At 36.7% G+C, this 23,463-nt stretch overlaps 1 long non-coding RNA gene across 1 annotated transcript in view; it reads right to left on the reverse strand.

Moving 5' to 3' along the window:
• Positions 1 to 16,340, reverse strand: part of LOC138148016 (uncharacterized) — a 29,613-nt gene extending 13,273 nt beyond the window's left edge. Inside the window, exons 1-3 of the long non-coding RNA XR_011164962.1 lie at positions 16,277 to 16,340; positions 14,880 to 15,108; positions 11,993 to 12,096 (exon numbers count right to left, since the gene is read on the reverse strand). This is a non-coding gene — a long non-coding RNA (uncharacterized lncRNA). The remainder of the gene's footprint in view (positions 1 to 11,992; positions 12,097 to 14,879; positions 15,109 to 16,276) is intronic.
• Positions 16,341 to 23,463: the final 7,123 nt, after the last annotated feature.

The following is a 23,463-nucleotide window of genomic DNA, read 5'->3' on the forward strand; positions in this document are numbered from 1 at the left end:
TATTTTCCCAGTAAGCAATAGCAGCTCAGAAGTAATGGAGACCAGTTACTCACCCTCCCTATTGACAGAAATGTAGGTCCTGGGTAGGTCCCTGAATATCTGTTGGAAGAATAAGGCATTGCTGGAGATATTTCCTCAACTTAGGGGCTTCTTCAGTGTCAGAGTATCTTGGGCTACTTATCTTGAGAGTAGTTGGATGTTCTACTAATAGAAATGAGGAGTGAACTTGGGTAGGTGTGGGGAACCTGCTGCCTCAATGCCACATCAGGCACTCTAGGTCTTCAAGTGTGGTCATTTGACTGAATCTAAACTTTGCAGAACAAATCCCTTTAACAAAAGGATTTGTTCTGTACCACTTGGCCTCAGTCAAAAGGTCATACTCAAGGACCTAGAAGGCCACATGTGGCTTTGAGGTCACAGGTTGACCACCCCGGAGAGAAAGTATAACATTTAATGAAAAAATTAGAAGGTGCTTAGGATAGATGTTCCTTTGGGAAACCTTAAAAAAAGCAGTGCACATTCTGAAAGAAATAGAGAAATAAAAATTCAGATTTTGAATTAAACAAGAAGTATTAGAGCACAGTTAAAAGACAACAGAGTTAGAAGAAGAAATATATTACCTACAATCAAAATCAACTTATTTGGGAAAAGGGGTAAGGAAGCTCAAGGTGACAGTTTAAGAGATATCAGCCTCCCACAAGAATATGAGATGAGGGATTGAATAATTGAACATATTGGTTGCAGGATATTCATTGAAGAAACTTGGTATGTTTAACCTGGAGAAGAGAAGATTCGGGGAAGACATTCTAGCTGCCATCAAGTATTTGAAAGACTATTACATGCAAGAGGGATTAAACTTATTTTGTTTGGGCCCAAATGGCAGAACCAGGAGTAATGAATCAAAGTGCCAAAGATTCAGATTTAGACTTGACATCAGGGAAAAACAAACAAACAAACACCTAACAGTGTCCAAGAGGGAAATGGGCTGCTTCTAGAGCAGGGCTTCCTCATCTGGGGACCATGAATTTGTTTTTTAAATATTTTGGTATGGGGGTGGCTAGGTGGTACAATGAATAGAGCACTGGCCCTGGAATCAGGAGGACCTGAGTTCAAATCGGGCCTCAGACACTTAACACTTACTAGCCATGTGAACTTGGGAAAGTCACTTAACCCCAATTGCCCTGCTTTCCCCCCTCCAAAAAGCAAAAAAAGAAACAAATATTTTGATCCCTATAGAGCAACATAATTGGTTTCCTTTGTAATCTTATACATTTTATTTTATACATTTAAATTATTATTCTGAGAAGGGGTCCATAGACTTCATAGACCCACTGCTCAAGAGGTTTCTCCTCATAGAGGGTCTTCAAGTAGAGGATAGACAGCCATTTATCAGCCATATTACAGTGGGAATTCCTTTTACTTAAGGGTTAGACTAAATGGCTACTTGAGCTCCCTTCCATCTCTCAAGTTCTGTGATCCTGTCACATAGTAGATCTTTGGAAATAATTGAATGCAAATGTTAAAGAGTATACCTATTTTCATGGCATGTTTACAAAATTGATCACATGCCTCAGTATATATAACTTCAGAAATACATAAATAAACTCAAAAGTCAGAGACTTGCAACACATTTTTATAGACTATAAAAATTTGTAATCAGTAAAGAAAATATTAACAGAGGACACAAGGTTAAGTAGAGATTATGTAATATTTTACTTAAAATTAAGTAGGTTGGGGGTGGCCAGGTAGCACAGTGAGTAAGAGCACTGGCTCCAGTGTCAGTACGACCTGGAGATCGAATCCCAGGCTCAGACACTTAGCACCCACCCAGAAACACCTAGCCGTGTAACCTTGAGCAAGTTACTTAACCCCAATTGCTTAGGGGCGGCCAGGTGGCTCAGCGAGTAAGAGTACTGGCTCCAGTGTCAGGATGACCTGGATCAAATCCTGGGCTCAGATACTCAGCACCATACCCAGAAATAACTGTCTGTGTACCCTTGAGCAAGTTACTTAACCCCAATTGCTTGAAAAAAAAAAATTAAGTAGGTTAGATTACAAATTGCCAAAGAAAAAACAATTGTATCAAAGAAAATTATAGCAATAAGAAAATATTCCAAAATTGTGGGATGCAGTTAAAGCAAAATGTATCTCTCTAAAAATTTAAATTAGTGAAAGAAAGGAAGGAAGGAAAAAGAAAGAAAGAGAGAGAGAAAGAAAGAAAAGAGGCTACTGAATTGACTATGCAAATTAAAAAAAAAAAACTAGAAAAATAACCAACCATCCCAAGATGTACATGATATTATTTTCTCCTTTTCACTGGAGCTGAGAGATTAAGTGACTTGCCCAAGGTCACACAACTAGTAAGTTCTTGAGGCAAAATTTAAATTGTCTCCCAAATCAAAGTATGTTGGTGTGATAGTAATGGAATATAAAGATCCCCCTGTATTGGCTTGGTTTTCAAATTGATTGTATTAAAACCCAGAGCTTGTGAATCCCACTTGTGGGATGGACTTGTTGACTGAAAAGAGAGGGCTGAACTGGGAGGGGCTGGTGACTTAAATTTAGAGAGACACAAGAAAAGAGAGAGGCAGAAGAACTTTTTGGAAGCAGCACCTTTGGAGGCAGAGAGACACTGAGAGGATTGCTGAGGGCCACTTTGAATTGCCCAGAACTTTTGAGAGCTGCCACCCAGAGCTGCCAAGGACTGAGGAGACATGGCTGTTATGCTGGTACTTTGTCTGTCTGTTTTGATGTTGTTTTGCCAGATTTGTCCACTGGTGAAAGACAGTGTTGTTGTTGCAGAAGTCTGGGAACCTTGCTGTTTATTCAGAGCTCCTGAGACTGTTCTGCAGACAGAGAGTGAATCCTGTCCACTGGTGAAGGACAGTCCTGTTGTTGCAGAAGTCTTAGAACCTTGCTGTTGTTTCAGAAGTCCTGAGGAAGGATTTTCTTGTTGTATGTTTACAGAAATCCTGGAAGAGGGTTTTGCTAATGTTTTCAGGGGTCCTAGGACTGATCTGCAGACAGAGAATGAATTAATGAAGAGACTGGCAATGTATCTTGTGGCCTTGCTAAGCTTTGTCTCCCCAGGAACAAAGATTGCTGAGAACTTGCCTCTGGTTAAGATGAAGAAAAGACCTCCTTGGAGATTATTTAATCACACTTAGTAAATGCTGTATTTTGAATGATGTCATATTTTGATCTTCTCTGTTCTTAATTTTTCACTGAATAAAATGGAGAGCACCTATGCTGGTATTTTGAACCTTGAGAAGTTGCCTTTTCTTGGCATTACATTACAGTTGGATAATTGCGTCAATAGCTCAAAACTATTATTAAATTGAAATAGCAATAAAACTGTATGACTCTGGGCAAGTCATTACCCCACTGAGTCTTAACTCCTTCTTGTGTAACATGAGATAGCTAGACTAGATGACCTCTAAGATCCCTTCTAGCTTCAATGAATAAGATTCCAAAGTCAAATACTCCTTCCAAGCTCATTTCAAACTCCCATTTGTACTGCAGTTGTGGTGTCCAGAATGCAGATGCTATTCCTATTCTCACTGAGAACCATGAACTGTTAGAAACACTGTTAAACTCTGATAGATGAACTTTTTCAATTTATCTCATGCCATACTAGGCTTCCACATCATTCCATGGCCACTTCCAAACTATGTCAATATGCCTCTTCTTCCTTGTCTCTCCCCCCTTATATGTTGTCTTCCAACAAGCTATTTGAGGACAGAAGTTTTCTTGTTTTTTTTAAAGTGTGTCCAACACTTAGCAGAGTTAGTGGTGCATAGTAAGAGCTTAATATATGCCTTATTCTTTATCCATAATGAGAAGTAAATCCAGACAGATTGCTGAGGTTGGTTTGTGGCATTCAGGATCCTGAGACCTCTATTCTATCTAAACTGAAGAGTCTATATAATCAATCCAATCCAATCCTATAAACATTTAAGTGCCTATCATGTGCTAGGCACTATGTTAAGTATTAAGGATACAATTAATAAAAAGAAAGACAGACCCTGCCCTCGAGTAGTTTACAATCTAAAGGAGGGAGACAACACACAAAAGGAGGCAGGAAAGCAGCAAAAGGGAAGGAGAAATACCATGGGACTCCCCCTCCCCCCACTCCATCCCATGAACTTGGTTCAGGGGCATCTTGTTTCATGGGTTGAAACCAGACAGAGAAGCAGATTCAGAGCGGAATGATCTGAGAGTAAAAACCTATATTTATAACTGCTAGTCTCTGCTTTCAGTCCCCTATATGGCAAAATCGGACATCCTGAATGAAAATAACTTAAACTAAAGGGTCAATTTCATACAAATCTCAAAGTAATTTATTAGAAAAACATCAAAACGAACTGGGCAAATGGGATAAGTGATTAATTGAAGAAGTCCCACCTGTCACCACAAATCCCAAAGAAGTCGCATTCCCTTTATCAGGTTAAAAAAAAAAGTGGGTCCTCCCCCACGTTTCCTGGACACAGAAAAATAAAGGTTTCTCAAATTTCTATTTAAAATGTTCACCCCATTTAGGCTCCTCCTTAATAAAAGAGTGTAAAGACTACTGTTGACTTTAATTGGCATGCTAGTGGCATGTGCTAAGGATAAAAGGAAAAGTGCCGAGAAAGAAGAGTGGGTAAAGAGGAGAACTGAACTGTTTGAAAACGTAGAAAGAAATGCAATGTTTAAAGGTTGCAACTTTCAATGCAAACAGTACCCAGTTTACATATATACCTGACTAAGAAATGACACGTATTTGTAGTTATTCCTATCCTGTCTCTTCAATACCAGAGCTTCCACTGTGGCTTCCAGGTCATTGTGGAGGTGGAGTGAAGTGGGAACTTGCAGATGGGTTTAGAGAGAAACCCACAAATTCAGAAGTAGAGAAAGGGGAGAATTTGTGAAAAGCTGGTTCTCTTAAGTGAATGAGGTGGCCAGGTTTACAAGGAAGACTGTCCTACCTTTGTCTTGGCAAATAGTTCTCCCTTAATGTCTGCCTGTTTTCTCTTCATTTTCTTACCTTGACTGAAATTCTACCATGAAGAGATTTATTTGGGTTAATAAACACTTTGGTTTAAACATGAAAATAGCAGGAGATTTTGAGAGAGTTAAAAGAGCAAGAAGTCTCAAGAAAACTGTTTCTTCATGAAGTCCCTACCTGCCTGCCCCTCCTCCCGAAAAAAACAGAAATGCAAAGAAAAAATTGCTAGGAATTCTCAAAGGAGAAGTTTGACTCACCAAATGGGCAATGAGCAAGTTTGCTGCATTATGTGGTGGTAGAATGGTGAACTTGGTTTCAGTAAGGCCTGGATTTGAATACCTATTTGTCAATAACAGTTAACAAGAATTATAAATGAGGGATGGCCAGGTGGAGCAGTAAGTAAGAGCACCGCCCCAGAGTCAGGCTGACCTGGGATTGAATCCAGCCCCGATACTTAGCACCACACCCAGAAATAACTGGCCATGTAACCTTGAGCAAGTTACTTAACCCCAATTGCTTAAAAAAAAAAAGAATTATAAATGAATCTGTCCCTCCCACTACCTTATTCACTTAGAACAAATTAAAAAAAAAAAAGAAAACCATAGCTTCATAGTTCAGCAAAAGAAATCCCCACATTAGTCATGTTTAAAAATGTATGTTTCTTTATGAATTTTAAGTTCATCATCATCACTCTCAGGAGGTGAGTGGAGGGTTTCATCTTCATTATTTTGGACTTATGGTTTATCATTGCATTGATCAACATCATAAAATCTTTCAAAGTTGTTTTTCTCTATAAAGTTACCAGTGTATAATCTTATCTCCCTAGTTCTGCTCTCTTTGCTTTGTATCGGTTCATTGAAGTCTGAACAATTTCCTTTGAAATTGTCCATTTCATCATTTCTTATGGCACAATAATGTACTTCATATTCCAAAAGCTGTTCACCTATTCCTCAGTAAGAGGACATCCTCCCTTACTTTCTGATTTTTTTTTTTTGCGACCATAAATACTTTTGTACATAAATCTTTTCTTTGAGTGTACAACTAATCATAGTATAGCTGGGTCAAAAGGTATGTATGTAGAGTCTGGTAACTTTATGGCCAGAGTTCCAAATTGCTTTCTAGAATCATTGGGACCAATTCACAGTTCCACTAATAATATACTAGCATGCCTGTTTTCTTACAGCCCCTCCAATAATTGTTATTTTTCTCTTTGGCTATCTTTTTCAGTTTGATAGATGCAAGGCGAAACCTCAAAGTTGCTTTAATTTGCATTTCTTTAGTTATTAATGATTAATAGCATTTTATATAACTATTTATAACTTAAATTTCTTCCTTGAAGAATTGCCTATTCTTATCCTTTGATCATTTATCTACTGGGAAATGACTCTTAGTCTTTTAAATTTGAGTTAATTTCTTATACATGTTTAATATGAGACCTGCATCAGGGAAATTTGTGGCAAAGATTTTTTTTCTCCCAGTCACTCATTTATCTTATAATTGTTCCTATAGTAGATTTGCTTGTGAAAAAAACTTTAAATTTTATACAATCTGTCCATTTTACATAATATAATCCTCTCTACCACCTGCTTTGTCATGCCCTCTTCTCCTACCCATAGATCTGAAAGGTAATTTTTTTTTCCCTTGTTCTTCTAGTTGATTTTGGTGTGACCTTGCATATCCATTTGTAGCTTATCTTGTTATAAGGGGTGAAGTCTTGGACTGAACCTAATTTCTGCCAGATTTCCATTCATTTCTCCCAGCAGTTTTTGTCAGATAATGGATTCTTTAGCCAGAAACTGGCATGTTTTGTTTCTTCTGTATGCTTTGTATCTAATCTGTTCCACTGATCAGCTGCTCTTTTTTAAAAAAAAAAACAACACAAAATCAATTTAATGATTATTGCTTTTAGTGCCTACAGAAACTTTCAAAGACTTTATATTGAGTTATTGAGGGACTATTAGTCTGCATTTGCTGAGGGAGTATGCACACTGTCAAAATAATGGATAGTTGAGATTTTTAAGCATGAAAGAAAAAAAACCAAGGAATATACCAGAAGAGGGTCATATTGAAACAATGCCAAAACATTATAAACTACTCAAGGAATACAGTGAAAGATACAATAAAATGATAAGACACACTCAAGGTGGAAATAAATCAGAAAGGCAAAATTCAGAAATGGAAATGAGCTAAAAAAAATTTAGAAGGAAATGACAGAATTGAGCAAAATGGAGAATTGTATAGATATGCTCATTCCATCTGGTTGAATCCAACAGCAAGATTAATGTAGCATAAAACAAAATGATAAATACTAATAAGTGATATTTATGATATACAAGAAGTAATTTGAATGTAGCTGCTATCATGTGGGACAAAGGTCAGCAGTTTCACACTGTCATGTTAACTGTGAAGGACATGATGGAAGTGGAATAGATTTTACTCCAACTTAAATGGAGGAAAGTTAGTGTTGAAGGGGAAGTAAAGGAATTCAAATGAAAGATTTGATCTAAGGGACCCTTCCTATGCTGACTGGTACATCTGTTGATTGGATTCACAAAAGAGCAGAAATATTCCTCAAACTATAAATTGTAAACTCATTAAAAAAAAAAAAGAGTTGACAAGATGTCTCTATGAAGAGGTGATTTTGTAGCACTTCAATTTCCAAGACTATCAATAGTAGTAGTAGCAGCAGCAGCAGCAGTAGTAGTAGTAGTAGTAGTAGTAGTAGTAGTAGTAGTATAGCTGATTATATCAGTAGCTAATAGATCAGGAGATGACATCAGTAATTCTATAAAGAAATAGCAAACAGCAACGTCAGAGACAGAGAAAAATTTCAACTGGGACACTGACCTAAAAGTATGAGTTGTCCAGGTTACAAATATCCCTCTTCCCCTTAGCCCAACACTGGTGACATGGGAACAAGTATTTGTGATTTCTTTGTCAATCTATTTATTTTAGGACTGCTATTCTATTTTGTTTTCAGTTAATGTGTCTTCTTTTCTCATCTGCTATAAAAGAAGCATTGAATGGGGACTAGGTGGGGTTATAAGCTAGGGTTTTGAATAAATGTTAAGCTAGCTTCCAGGACCCCACATCTGAAGGAAAACCCAGGCTAATGCTTAAGATTTACAAAATTATGTGTAAATTATCTCATTTAATCTTCAAAACAACCCTGTGATATAGATACTACAGATATTTGGTTCAATGGTTAGATCTATGAGCCTAAAGTCAAGATGACTTGAGTTCAAATCTAACCTCAGACATTTACTATTTATGTGACCCTTGCATAAATCACTAAACTGACATCTTCTTCAGTTTCCTCAACCACAGAATGGGGATAATAATAGCATTTATTTCACATAGTTATTATGAGGATTAAACGAAATAATATTTACAAAGTGTTTAGCACACTGCCTGGCACATAGTAAATGCTTTTGCTTCCCTCTCATTTTATAGGTGAGGAAACAGAATTATAAAACTGAAGTGACTTGCCCATGGTCACATAACTAGATATGGTGACATATCTAGATAGATATGGTCACATAACTAGATAGACAGAGATAATAATTGGAAAAAGTAAAATGCTATTTTTTAAAAAAGAAAACAATAGAAATAGAATTTCTGAAACCAAGTCTATTGTTCTTTTTGCTACACTATATAGTTTTTCTGCTGAAATGAAACTATAGGGTCAAAAATAACTTGAAAGGATTAGAAAGCAATGTTGAAAAACTAAAGGATCTTAAGGAAACATCAAGGATCATAAATCTCAGAATTTTGAGAATTTCAGAAAATATAAAAGAAGAAAATGATCTAATCACCATTCTACTAATGTAACAGCCACATAATGTCAACAAGGAGAAACTTAAGCTTCAATTCACCCAAGTACATCAAACTTCAAAAGTACAATCACAAAGATCCTTTAAGCTACGAGAAGAAGAAAACCAATATTTATCAAAAAGCATCAATCAGAATCACATAAGATTTTCTATAGCTATCAGAATTGACTAAAGAACATTATATACATAAAATTTTAAGACATGAAATTTAATCCCATGATCATTTTCCTAAAAATCTAAGCAGACTTTAAAACAAAACAAAACAAAAAAGTAGTATCCATTTCAAAACCAAGAAGATCTCAAAGAATTTGTGGAGAAAAAAAATTAGTGTCTCAGAAAGACATTTGGACCTATGTTAAAAAATATGGAATAATAGTCAGCTTTCAAATATGTAACATTGTTATCTTAATATAAGGATCTCTGATACAGTTGGGCTTGGGAAAAGATAGTGATGATGAACAGAAAGGCAAAATTAATATGAAAAAAGCTGTATAGAATTAAAAGGACATGACAGATTTTTTCCCCTAAAGGTATAAGATAGGTGAATAAAAATAAAGAGAAGAAAGGGTAGGGGCAATACGGGGTGAAGCTCCTATCGTTAACAACAGATCTTTGGAGGACTTTAGCATTATGTATAGGAATTCTATTGTCATTTGGTTTAAAAATAGTTATACTAAAATAAGAAATTTCATATCCCTTTCCAGCAAAATGAATAACAATTATAAAGGAAGACACAATAATGTTAAATCAAATTTAAGTCATGAAAAATAAGTTATTTTGAGGAAGTAACTGGAAGTGAAAAAAGCAAAACTGGAAAAATGGAATATATAGTAACTACAACCACATAAGGAAAAGTGAATAGGAAAAATGATACAAAGAACACGATGGGAAATTTTCAGGAAGGATTAAAAAGTGTTAGAATACTTTGTGCTTTAGAATGAATTAATTTAAAAGCACATAGATACTTTGCAAATTTAATGTTCATGTTGATGCTTAATATTTCATATAAAATATTAAATTTTAAATCCTATTTTATTGATATCTTTTTTCTACATCACCTCAATTTTCATATATTTCCACCTTCTCCCACTGAAAAAGCTATTCCCTATAACAAAGATTTTTAGGAAGGAAAGCAATTTAGCAAAACCAACCAAAAGATCAAATGTATTTGACAGCATAAGCAAAATGCTATAATCGTATGGAGTGCCCTCCTCTACAAAGAGAGAGAGGAGGTGCATTTTTCTTTTTCTTTTTCTTTTATTTTCCTCTTCCCCATCCCCAAATAAGGCTACAAATAAGTGTAGATATATTTATATCTATATATAAACATGCATACATACTTATCTTTTTTTCTAATTTTTCCTCAATCTTTCTCATTTGATTTTTTGTTTTTTTTTTGCTTTTTGGAGGGCAATTGGGGTTAAGTGACTTGCCCAAGGTTACATGGCTAGTTTTTGTGTTAAGTCTCTGAGGACAGATTTGAACTCAGGTCCTCCTGACTCCAGGGGCAGTGCTCTATTCACTGTGCCACCTAGCCGCCCCTCTCATTTGATTTTTAAAGTCCTTTTTTAAACTTCTTCCAAGAACTCTTTTTGTGCTTTTTTTAAAGCTCCATTATCTTCTTCTGAATATGAACCCAGATCTTCTCTATCACCATAATAATTATCTATGTTTGGGTTCTTTCTATTTTGTTTGCTCATTTTTATTTATTTTTGGTTTTATTTTGTTTCAGCAACTATTAGTGTAATCAAGTTATATCCTGAGGTATGGAGAATGATGTCCCGAGCCTCAGTTTCTTCTTACTGTTATTTTCTGAGGTTGGGTCTTTCCTGGGCTCTTCTCAAGTTGTCTTAGGAGAACAACTAATTTACCCTGTGTTTATTTCTGCTTCTCTGAGGTGATGCTCCATCTTTTTTTTGTAGAGGAAATCTGGAGAGCCAAAAGTTTTCTGACCTACTCCACCATCTTCCCAGAGTCCTCCCACATATTTTTCCAATATATTTTCCCTGGGCTACATTTGGTCATTATCATTAAGAGTATCTGGTTTGAACTTTTTATTCTTTCCTTTTACAGTACCATAGTCATTTTGTATCTTGTTTTCTGGGTTCTGCTTACATTTCTCTGCATCAGTTCAAATCAACCTTTCCAGACTTCCCTGAATTCTTCATGTCTATCTTTTCTTAAGGTGTGGAAATATTTCATTAAATTCACATGCCAAAATTTTCTTAGTTACTCTCCAATAAATGGGCATCTACTCTAAACTATTTAATAATTAAAAATAAAGACAGGGGGTGGCTAGGTGGTGTAGTGAATAGATCACTGGCCCTGGAGTCAGAAGGACCTGAGATCAAATCCGGCTTTAGACACTTAACACTTACCAGCTGTGTGACCTTGGGCAAGTCACTTAACTCCAATTGCCCTCCAAAAAGCAAAAAAAAAGTGTCTGCAAAAAAGGGGGGCAGCTAGGTGGCGCAGTGAGTAGAGTGCTGGCCCTGGAGCCAGGAGGACCTGAGTTCGGATCTGGCCTCAGACACTTAACACAGACACAAAACACTAGCCGTGTGAGCTTGGGCATGTTACTTAACCCCAATTGCCCTCCAAAAAGCAGAAAAAAAAAGACAGAAATTAAATTATTAAATTATTAAAAAATAAAGACAGGAAAATCCACAAAAAACTAATGGACATAATAGCTTCAGTAAAATATATACAAAATATAAAGTATGCAAAATAAATCCACAAAATCATCAGCCTTTCGGCATTTTGTGAATAAACATTTACTAATCAAGCAATATGTATTTATTAGGCACCTACTATGTGCTCATCATTGTCCTAAGCACTGGGGATACAAATATGAAAAACAAGACAGTCCTTGCTGTCCAGGAGCTTACATTCTAATAGACAATGACAACACATATAATGAAGCGATGGCCAGGAAGGAATGTTGTGGTCAGAGAAGTCACAAGAATGGTCATTGGAGTGATAGGGCAATTGATTGACATGTACTTTCCAAGAATTGTAGTGTTGATTTATTTGATTACAATTCTGAGAGATAGAGGTAGAAAAAAGGAAGAGATGGGGAGAAAGAATATAGCGGTAGCAACATGGCATGAAGATAGCAGGGGAACAGAAGTTTAGTAAATCTGGATCAGGGCTAGATGTGGTGAGTACTCACCAATCAGAAGCTCAGGGTCCTAGACAGGGTGTCAAGTCACAGGTGGAGACATGAGTGTAGAAGAATGTTGTGGTATGGAGATAACTGAGGAACAGCAGCAATATCTAAAGCAGGAAAGAAAGGATAAGTGAAATTTCATTCAAAATAACTATAAACAAAATGCATAAACTACCTGAGAGATAATATAACCAAGACTTCTTCCCTTAATAGTCCCATTTGAACCCCTGTCCATTCAGATCCCTCTGGGCATCTTTTCTTCCCAATGGTTGTGGACCCAGGATGCTTGAGGCCTCTGACTGACAGAACATGACCTTTCACTATTCTTGTATTAGTAAGGAATAACTAACTGTAATCCTTTTATTAAAATGGAGAACCATCAGGCCTTACTATTTGCTTTGTCACTAGAACTTAAGGAACTCTGGACCTTGCTATCCACTCTGCAGATGACCTTTTTATATGTATTGTCTCTGCTAATTAGAATAATGTGAACTCTTTTTTTTTTTTGCTTTTTGGAGGGCAATTAGGGTTAAGTAATTTGCCCAAAGTTACACCTTGGGCTACACGGCTAGTATTTTTGTGTGGGTTTTAAGTGTCTGAGGCTGGAACTGAACTCAGGTCCTCCTGACTCCAGGGCCAGCGCTTTACTCACTGTGCCACCTAGCCGCCCCTTAGAATTTGAACTCTTTGAAAACAGAGCCTGTTTTGTTTTTCTCTGTGTCTTTGTACAGAGAAACTTTGCACATTACAAAGTTTGATAAGCACATTGACATTCTATTGATATAAAAGCAATCATAAAAACACTCTATGGAAATTAAAGAAAGGAAAATTTAAATAACTGGAGAAATATTCAGTACTTTGGGTCAAGTCTATGTAATAAAAAATGATTATATTACCTAAATTAATCTACAGATTTAGTGCTATATCCATCAAATCACCAAGGGATACTTTATAGACTAAATAATAACAAAATTCAGTTGGAGGAACAAAAAGTCTGGCATATTAAAGGAAATTATGAAAAGAAAAAGAAGAAAAGGAGCATACCCAAAGCCCAAACTATACATAAAAATCATTAATCCATCATTAAAATGTTTGGTACTTTTTAAAAAAGTAGCTTAGTGGAACAATTAAATAAAGGCAAAGCCAGAAACAACCGAAAACAATAACCCATGGTTGGCATATCCATGAAAATGAATTACTAGTCGGGTGGCTAGGTGGCTCAGTGAGTAAAGTACTGGAGTCAGGAGGACCCAAGTTTGGTTCTGGCCCCAGACACTTAACACCCACACCAAAAAAACTAGCTGTGTAACCTTGGGCAAGTTACTTAACCCCAATTACTCTCCAAAAAGCAGGGAAAAAAAGGAATTACTAGAGGAAAAACTCTGTAATTGACAAGATCTTCTGGGAAAATTGGAATGCAATTTGGCTGAATCTCAGTTTAGAACATCTTCCATCATTCATTACAATAAGCCCTAACTGGAAATATGGCCTGAATATAAAAAGTAGCATTAGAGGGGAATGGCTGAACAAGTTGTGGTATATGCATGTTATGGAATACTATTGTGCTATAAGAAACAAGGAGCAGGCAGTCTTCATATTTACCTGGAGAGGATTAAAAGAACTGATGCTGAGTGAGAAGAGTAGAACCAGGAGAAATTTGTACACAATTACAGACACAACTTATGTGTGATGACCAACTTTGATAGACTGGACTCTTCTCAGCAATGCAGTGATATAAGTCAATCACAAAAGACACATGATGGAGAGAAAAATGTGCATCCAGAGAAAGAACTAGAAAGAACTAAGTTTATATCCAGGTGGAAGCAAAATACCTGATCTTTTTCGTTCTCTTATTTGGTTCTATGTCCTCTTTACCATTTTTCATTCCAGCTGGTACAATCTGTCCTTATAACCTGACCAATGTATAATGTGAAAGTATTTACAGATCTTATACTTGACTATAAGCCGCCATAGTCAGGGGGAGAGGGGAGGGAAGGGGACAAAATGTGAAATTCAAGGAATTGTGGAATTGAATCCTGTAAACTAAAAGGAAACAAACTAATTTAAAAAAAAATAAAAAAAAAAACTAGCATTAGAAAAATGAGAGTAGAATGAGAGAAGGTACCTTTCACAACTATGGTTAGGGGGAAAATATTTTTAAATTGCTGTTTATATCTTTTCATTTTAAATCACATTAGTTTCAATATCTATCCATCCGTATCACCACCCCCTACCAAAGAGTCACCCCTTAGAACAATTTTTAAAAGAAAGGGGGGGGGGGGGGGGGAAGCAGTTCAGTAAAACAAATCAATGCATCAACTGAGTCTGGTGGCATATGTTAAATTAGTCTTCCTCACCTTTAATGAAGGAGGGAAATACATTTTCTCTTTTTTTTTTGAGGGGGGAAGGCAAGGCAATTAAGGTTAAGTGACTTGCCCAAGGCCACACAGCTAGTAAGTGTGTCAAGTATCTGAATTTGAACTCAGGTCCTCCTGACTCCAGGGCCAGTGCTCTATTCACTGCATCACCTAGCTGCCCTCTTTCCTGTTCTTTAGGACCAAATTTGGTCTTATAATTATGAAATATTTAGATTTGTTTGTTTGTTCTTTCCATTTTCAGTGTTATAATCATTTTATGCGTGTATATGTATAGTTTTTGTGCTTCCTATTATTTCACTTTGTATCAGTGTTATATCTTCCCATGCTTCTTTGTATTCTTCACTGTCATTGTTTCTTACAGTACAATAATATCCCATTATATTTATGAACTATAATTTGTTTAGTCATGGCCTGATGGATGGTCATCTACTCTTTTTTACAATTCTTTGCTACTGTCAAAAGTACTGCAATAAACATATTGGTGTGAGACTTTTCTTTTTCTCTTTGATCACCTTGGGGTATATGCACTGGGATCTTTGGGTCAGAGGCATTTTAGCCACTTTCTTAGGATTGCTTCAAACTGCTTTCCAGAATGGTTGGACCACTTCACAACTCCACTGACATTATAACTGTCTTTCCGCAAATGCTACAACTTTGAGTATTCCCATCAGTTATCATCTTTGCCAGTTTGCTGTGGAATGGCATTTCTCTTCTTCCCCTCCTGACCTGGCCTCTTCCTGGCTGAAAGGAAAAGAGAAAACTATCATTCCATTGACTCCTTATGCTGGTCCCCCCACTTGAGCTGCCTAAAGTCCTGAAACGACTCTATCCTGACACCAAACTCATAGGGAAGTGGATAACCTAAATGAACTGATTCCTCATTGATTAATAAATTCCCACCCAGTCATATCCTCCCATCCTAATAATTTACAACCCCTTGATTAGTCAATTTATTTCCCTAGTTATTAGCAATCTTCTCCATCCTCCCCACTGATCATCCCTAGGAATAAAGGAGATCTCATTTCCATCTCATTCAACCAATCCCACCTCCTTCCAATGTTTCACTCTAAAACTTACCCACCCTTCTCACTGTTCTCTTTGTGAAGCTTAGTCCATAGGCAACAAAATTGCTTTTATCTTAAATCATTTTGTTTCCACTCCTTCCATCTTATGGCTCTCAACGGATCCCTTCTTATATCACAACCTTCCTGCATTCTTTTCCCAGCACTGGTTGCACCTCTACTCATGCCCCTTACTCATCATTATTGATCAAAGTGAAGAAGTTTGTTCCCCACTGCCTCTGCTAGCCTCTTCCTCTACCACTCTGACTGAGTAGCCTCTCCTCCTTTGAGATTAACTCAATCCTCATCTATTATTCAATCAAAAGTCTGATCATTATGTAACAGCCTCCAGGACACTTCTCTTCTTTCCTCAACAATTCAATGCTTGCCTTCATACTAGGCTTATGGTGAGGATTAAATGAGATTAAATCTGTAAAGCATTTAGCACAGTGCCTGACACATAGTAGGTGCTTTATAATGTTTATTCCCTTCTCTTTCCCTTTTGAGGGAACTTCAGCATACATATGTTGACACTCCCTCAAATACCCCAAACTCTCACTTCCTCAACTTATTCATTGCCTATTATCTCTCCACTCACCCTACCTTCTTCTTTCACAGAGATGATCATACTCTTGATCTTGCCATCCCTCCATTATCCATTCAGTTCTAAAAACTGTAAATGAAAGTTCATAGGCTTTGTAAACTACCTCAGCTCCTCCTGTAGCTACTGGTGGGTATGTGGAAAAGCCAGTGTTTGGTACAAAGATGAATGGGCTGGTATCTCCCCCAAATACAGATTTTGGCCCCTTACCTCTCCAGTCTCCACTTGTGTATGTAGAGTGGCTTACCTTGGCAAGCAGGACCATCTTGTCATGTAAGATGGGAGTGAAGGAGCATATAACAGAAAAAGTCATCTGAATGATATGATGAGGAGGAGAGGAGAAGATCTAAGTAAATAACCTTGAATTTTTTTCAGTGAAATATGAAGTCAGATTGTCAACTGAGAGGATGGAGGGAAGGGGAGTTATAGGAAGTTTGAGGAAGGAGGAAAAGATTTGGAAAAGATTCTGTAGTAAGTGGGATAGTGAGTGAAATATGAAGAAGTAGAAGCACTGCTTTAGCAAATTGAGGGCCCACTTAAAATTATGAAACAAATTTACAGTAACCCAATCAACATGTTTTCACAATTCTCTTCAGCTTTCTTCAGTAGCATGTGAGTAGGAGTAAAGGTAATGGATGGTGGGAGTAATCCAAGGCTAAGGCTGGGCAGGGCAAGCTCAGTAATAGGATAGAGGGGGCAAGGGACTTGATAGAAGAGAACAGGATAGAGCTGAACAAGTTCATGAAGTATTCAAGACAGAGAATTGAGGTACCCTGTGCCAAGTGCAAGGATGATGGCTTGGGGAAGAAATGAAAGGCTGAGGGGCTGGTAAAGATGAAGAACAGAGTTTGGGGTATAAGGGTATAGGAAGACTTAGGATGACTACTTAGTGTAATCAGATAAGGGAATTGCAGAGTTCATGAGTATCAAAGTAGAACACAGACTAGGTGTTTGACCCTGGGCAAGTCACTTAACCTCCCTCACCCTCAGCTGTAATGTGGGAGATAAAAATGGCATTTAACTTGGGATTATTTGAAGGATCAAACTAGATTTATATATGCTCATATCTATATCTATATACATATATATGTATATTTACATATGACATGCTTTGTAAACCTTTAAGCACTTTATTAATTCTAGGTAGTCCTATTACTATTATTATTACCATTGTTCTTTGGTTGCTTTCCATTGGGGAATGGCTCCTGCCCTTGTATATTTGTATCCTTCTATACCTTGTATGTCTCTGATGTTGCACTGAATTCCCTTTGAGGTCCCTACCAGTTCTAAATCTATGATCCTATGGCCTTAGGAATGAAAAATACTGTTTTCAATGATGACAAAGTATAATACACACATGAGTTATTAACAATGTTTTTTAAAAAGCAGCAAATACCTCTGAGATGGTTAGTAGGTCATTTTAGTCATTTATATCAACAGTGTCAAACTCAAATATAAGGAAGCCACTAAACCATACATAAAAATCCCTGTGGGTTCATATTGACTTAGATAACTACATATTAACATTAGGTATTTTTATTTATTTTGTTAAATGTTTTTCAATTACATTTTAATCTGGTCCTGGCCACTCTCAGGAGTATGGCAATTGAAAAAGGGCTAGCAGTCTGAATGTTTGACACCTCTGATTTATATCATAGTGTGAATTGATCTAATAAGCATCCTTTTTTCCCTGATACCTAACAGAGACAGATGAAATTAAAGCAATGGGAGCTTAAGAAGTGGAAGAAATAACTTAGTATCTGACACTTTAGAGGGTCTGATGAACTTTAAATAGGTATTTGCAAATGATGGTTGAGGGCTGCTCTAAGACCTTAAGAAACAAGTATGCCAGGTGATAGAAGAGAGGTAAAGGAAGAAAAATGCAAGGGTGCCAATCAATCAACTTTTATTTAATTTTATTTTTTATTTAGCATTTTACTTTTCCTCAGTTACATATAAAACAATTTTTAACATTCATTTTAAAAACTTTGAATTCAATGTTGTAAACTAAAAGTAAATAAATAAGTTTAAAAAGAAAAAAAAAAACTGAGTTCTGAATTCTCCCCCTTCCTCCCTTCCCACACTCCCTCACTGAGGCAACAATTTCATAGATGTTATACATGTTCAATCAATATTTATTAAGTATCTACTGTGTGTCATGCACTACTAAGCACTGGGGGTGCAAGGAGTTTATGTGTACTTGTTTTTTCCTGAGTTAATGTGTGATATGGCTGGTATGGGGAGGTGTTGTGGAGGAACTTCTGATATGGCAGATTGGCACCCCCTCTGCAATTTAGGAGTCTTAGGAAGTTGTGTGAGGGATTGAGGGCTTAAACATCTTGACTAGGGTCATCCTACCAGTATGTGTCAGAGGTGGGACTTGAACCCAGGTTTTCCTATCTTGGAGTCTGGCTCCCTATCTAGTACTATACTGCTTATTTGTACCTATTTTGAATATTTCCCTAGGATCAAAAACTTTTCCAAGATAGGGAAAAGACATTATATTTTCTCATATTATGCAATCTTCTCTTTTGAAGACCTCTCTTTTGGAGACCCAGAATTCAAGCTATGAGAATTCATAATAGTTGCAACTGGAGTCAAATCACTGTCTTTTGAGTTGCCCCGAGGAAAGTGGTCCTTTCTCTAATACAGGTGTATATTGTTAATAAGTTCCTGGTGCTTGGGAGTGTTCCCCTCTAGCTCTGTCCTTCTAGAAGGGGAGGAGGGGAAAAAATGAATCCTTGGCAACAAGAGTTGAACTCAGAATGGATTTCCTTGTAGGAACAGTTTTAAATAGTAGTTATTACATTTGAAACAAGACTGTTAATAATGTACTTCAGGTGCATTATGGGTTAAATAGGCTTTTGTGGGGAAGCCTTGGAAACTTTATCTATGATTGTTTATATAGGAAATTACCTCGAGTTCCAGACCATCAATACACAATGGAAAATTGCCCATTTATAAGTTGGGGACTTCCTGTACTTCATGAAGTTACTTCCCAGTTTCCAGAAAGCCTCTAATTTGCATTCATGGTTTGAGGGTGCAGGTCAAAGATCACAAAACTAAAAATACTAATCGAGGTTCAAGTATTTTGTATCAAGTTGGACATACATAGAGGCAGTTTGACGTGGTAGTTAGAGAACTGACCTGGAATGGAGGAAAATCCAAATTCAAATCCTTATGCTTAGTGGTTATGTGACCTTGGGCAAGTCATTAATCTCTCAATGCCTCGGGCATTTCTCTCAACTGCAGAAAATGTAATGACCTACATTGCTGGTATTTCCTCATCTGGGAGTTTCCAATTTCAGTGAAATTACAAATCCAATCTCTAACCTATAGAAAGTGAATATCTGAGCAGTCATCACCTATCACTCCTCAATTCCTATCTAACCACATACCGCTCTGCTCCAGCTCTCAGGCAATTTCCAAGATTAAATCTAATAACTTCAGAAAGTTGTCAATGTTAATTTAAAAAAATTAAATCACCCATTGGATTCTCTGTAGTAATTTACAGCCTGAATAAACAACCCTCTCCATTCTCACCTCATGCTCATTTCTCTCCTTCCTCCCCCACTCCCACTCCTATGTAAAGTGAGTACTTAGATTATTTTTTCCTTATTCTTCCTCTATTCCCTGTTGCTCCAGCTGTTCCAATTATACATTTCATCTTAAACTGTGTGACAAGACTATGGAACTCAGTGCCAAACTTTCTCTGAATTTTTTTTCCTTTTATCAAAGTGCATTCCAAAAATGTCAAGTCACTGATATGCTAAGATTCCAGCAAATGTGAGCAGAACTGAGAGACTACATTTCATTTCTCTCAAGTAGTTTGAAATCAGGGGGCATCTAGGTGATACACTGAATATAGTACTGTACCTGGTGTCAGGAAAACCTGAGTTCAAATTCTGCCTCATAAACTTATTAGTTGCATGACCCTGGGCAAGTCACTTAATCTTGGTCAGCCTTGGTTTCCTCATTTATAAAATGGGGACAATAATAATACCTCTCAAGGTTGTTGTGAGGATTAAGTGACAAAATATTTAAGATAATAATTGCAAACCTTAAAGCTCTATATAAATTCTAATTATTATTATTGTCAAGAAACATTCCTTCAGAATTCAATTTTTCTGATATGTTGACAGTATTATAAATTTTTAGAAATGATACTAACCCTCTCTGTGTGTTGTTTTTTGGTCCAGATTGTGGCTCCAGTTCTTTTATCTGAACATTTTTCACCCAAATTTTTAACTAGTTGCAGCCAAGAAGTGATAAGAGAATGAAGGAACCAATGGTCTCTACTTATCTATCTCCCTCTCCTCTCCTCTCCTCTGCTCTCCTCTCTTCTCTCTTTCTTTCTCTTCTCTCCCTACTGTGCCCAAACTAGAATTACAGTGGCTACTCAAGACCCAATTCCATTACTAATGGGTATCAATCCCCTTTTCTGACCTCAGCTATTTTGCTCCCTTTTGGCAGCCTAGTAGCCTCACATTCTTAAGAGTTCAACATATTGGTGCTGAAATCAATATGTTCACCTGATCAGCTTTTAGCCCTATTGTTTTTGAGCTCAGAACTCCTAAATTCAAGTGATCTCTCAGTCTATCCAGTAGCAGGGATTACAGGAGTGTGACATCATGACTAGCTAAAAATAATTATTTAAAGATAGATTAAGAGGGTGGCCAGGTGGTGCAGTGAGTAAGAGCACTGGCCCCAGAGTCGGGAGACCTGGGATCAGTTCAGGGCTCAGATATTTAACAAGCACACAAAATAACTGGCCATGTAACCTTGAGCAAGTTACTTAACCCCGATTGCTTTAAAAAAAAAAAAAAGATAGATTGGGGGTGGGGGGGAGGGGAAGAATTCACAGTCCAAATATGTCAAAAACACTTCCTTGAATTTGGAGGATAATATAGTATCACTAAATACTGATACCAAGTTACAGTTATATCATTCTTGTTTATCCTTTCAAGTATTATCAGTAGCTTGTTTAATCAATCCACACATTTATTAAGCACTATGCTTAAATCCTATCCCACCCTCTAAAAATCAATGGAAGTGTTTCTAAAGCATCCTAGTAATATCCTTATAAGCTCTTATTCAGGGCTCAGAGAACTAATTGTCTCTGGAACCTTCTTGTATTGCATTGGGATTGTGATACAATAGAAAGAGTCCAAATATTAGAGTCAACAAATCAGTCAACAAGTATTTATGTGTTAGGTACTCTCCTAGGCACTGGAGATATGAGTCAAAAGGATGAAATGATTCCAACTCAAAAGGAGTTTATTGCTGTTGTTGTTTGTCCTTCATTCTCTGAAGAGGACCATGACATCAGGGAGGTGATGCCATGACATGCAAGTGAATTGGACTTAGGTGAGGGAGGGCTGTGCAAAGTCACCAGCCTCACTTTCTCCTCTGGAGGCATCTGGATCCAGTGGCAAGACATGAATTAGGAAGACTGGACATGACCCCTAGATGCAGTGGGAGACCTTGGACTTTTTAATCTAAGGTCTTTAACAGGTCTCAGTTTGACTGAGGCAAAGCCCATTCAGTGATTAAGGCTAGGTAAGAACAAGTGGGGCTTGGCCTAGTACCTATGTTGACCAATCTTTGAGAGCCAGAGTGATTTGAATTTAAGGTAGCCCTTAAGAAAAAAATATTTTAATGAAGGGATATAGAAGTATAGAGTAAAAGCTTGCTGGAAACTAAATAACCTAATCCTAAAGAGCAAGTAGGTCAGAGAACAAATCATAGAAACAATCAATTATTTCTTTGAAGAGAAAATGAGACAATATTCCAAAATTTGTGGGATGCAGCCAAAGCAGTATTTAGGGAAAAGTTTATATTTCTAAATGTACATCCACAAAAGAGAGAAAAAGCAGCTCAATGAAACTGGGCATGAAACTAAAAAAAAAAATTAGAAAAAAAATTAAAAATCCCCAATAAACACCCAAAGTGGAAATCCTGAAAATCTAAGGAGAGATTAATAAAATTGAAAGTAAAAATACCATTGAATTAATAAATACAGCTAGGAGCTGGTTTTATGAAAAAAATAGATGAACAGTTGGTTAATTTGATTTAAAAAAAAAGGAAAACAAATTACTATTATCAAAAGTGAAAAGGATAAATATGCCATCAATGAAGATAAAATTAAAGCAATTATTAGGAGTCATTTTGCCCAATTATATACCAATAAAGCTGGCAATATAAGTTAAATTGATGAATGTTTACAAAAATATAAATTATCCAGATTAAGAGAAGAGGAGATATAATATTTAAATAACCTTATCTAAGAAAAAGAAATTGAGGGGGCTGCTAGGTGGTGAAGTGAGTAAAGTGCTGGCCCTGGAGTCAGGAGGACCGGAGTTGGGTTCCAGCCTCAGACACTTAACCCCCACACAAAAAAAACTAGCCATGTAACCTTGGGCAAGTTACTTAACCCCAATTGCCCTCCAAAAGGAAAAAAACAAAAAAGAAATTGAACAAGCCATAAATGAGCTCCCTAAGAAAAGGATCCACAAGGCTAAATGGATTCAAAAGTGAATTCTTCCAAATGTTTAAGGAATGATCAATCCCAATACTTATAAACTATTTGAAAAAATAGGTAAAGAAGAAGTTCTACCAAATTCCTTTTATGATACAAACATGGTGTTGATACCTAATTCTGGAAGAGCAAAAACAGAGAAAGAAAGTGATAGGCCAATTTCCCTAATGAATATTGATTAAAAAATTTTAAATAAAATACTAACAAAAATTACAGCAACATATCACAAAGATAATACAGTATGACAAGGTAGGATTTATACTAGACATGTAGGGTTCATTAAATATTAGGAAAATTATCAGCATGATTGGACATATCAATATAGATGAAGAAAAAGTCCTTGACAAAATATAATACCCATTCCTATTAAAAATACTAGGAAGCATAAGAATGGAATATCTTTTTTAAAATTAAGTAGTATCTAAAACCAAGAAAAAGACATGTCTTTATCAGGGATAAGCTTGAAGCCTTCCCAATAAGATCAGGAATGAAGTAAGGATGTCCATTATCACCACTACTATTCAATATTGTGCTAGAAACACTAGCTATATCAATTAGATAAGAAAAAGAAATTGAAGGAAGTAAAGTAGGTAATGAGGGAAAAAACCTCTTACCCTCGCACATGATCTTATGGTATTTTTTTTTTTTTAAACAATCGGGGTTAAGTAACTTGCTCAAGGTTACACAGCCAGTTATTTCTGGGTGTGGTGCTGAGTATCTGAGCCCGGATTTGATCCAGGTCATCCTGACACTGGAGCCGGTGCTCTTACTCGCTGAGCCACCTGGCCGCCCCACTGATGGTATTCTTAGAGAACCCTGAAGAACTGACTAAAAAACTAGTTGAAACAATCAACAAGTTCAGCAAAGCTGTAGTATATAAAATAAATTCACACAAA

This window comes from Petaurus breviceps, unplaced genomic scaffold (genome assembly GCF_028583685.1).
Source record: "Petaurus breviceps papuanus isolate PSGF00001 unplaced genomic scaffold, PetGlider_PUasm1.0 90822, whole genome shotgun sequence".
In the NCBI taxonomy this organism is placed as follows: Eukaryota; Metazoa; Chordata; class Mammalia; order Diprotodontia; family Petauridae; genus Petaurus; species Petaurus breviceps.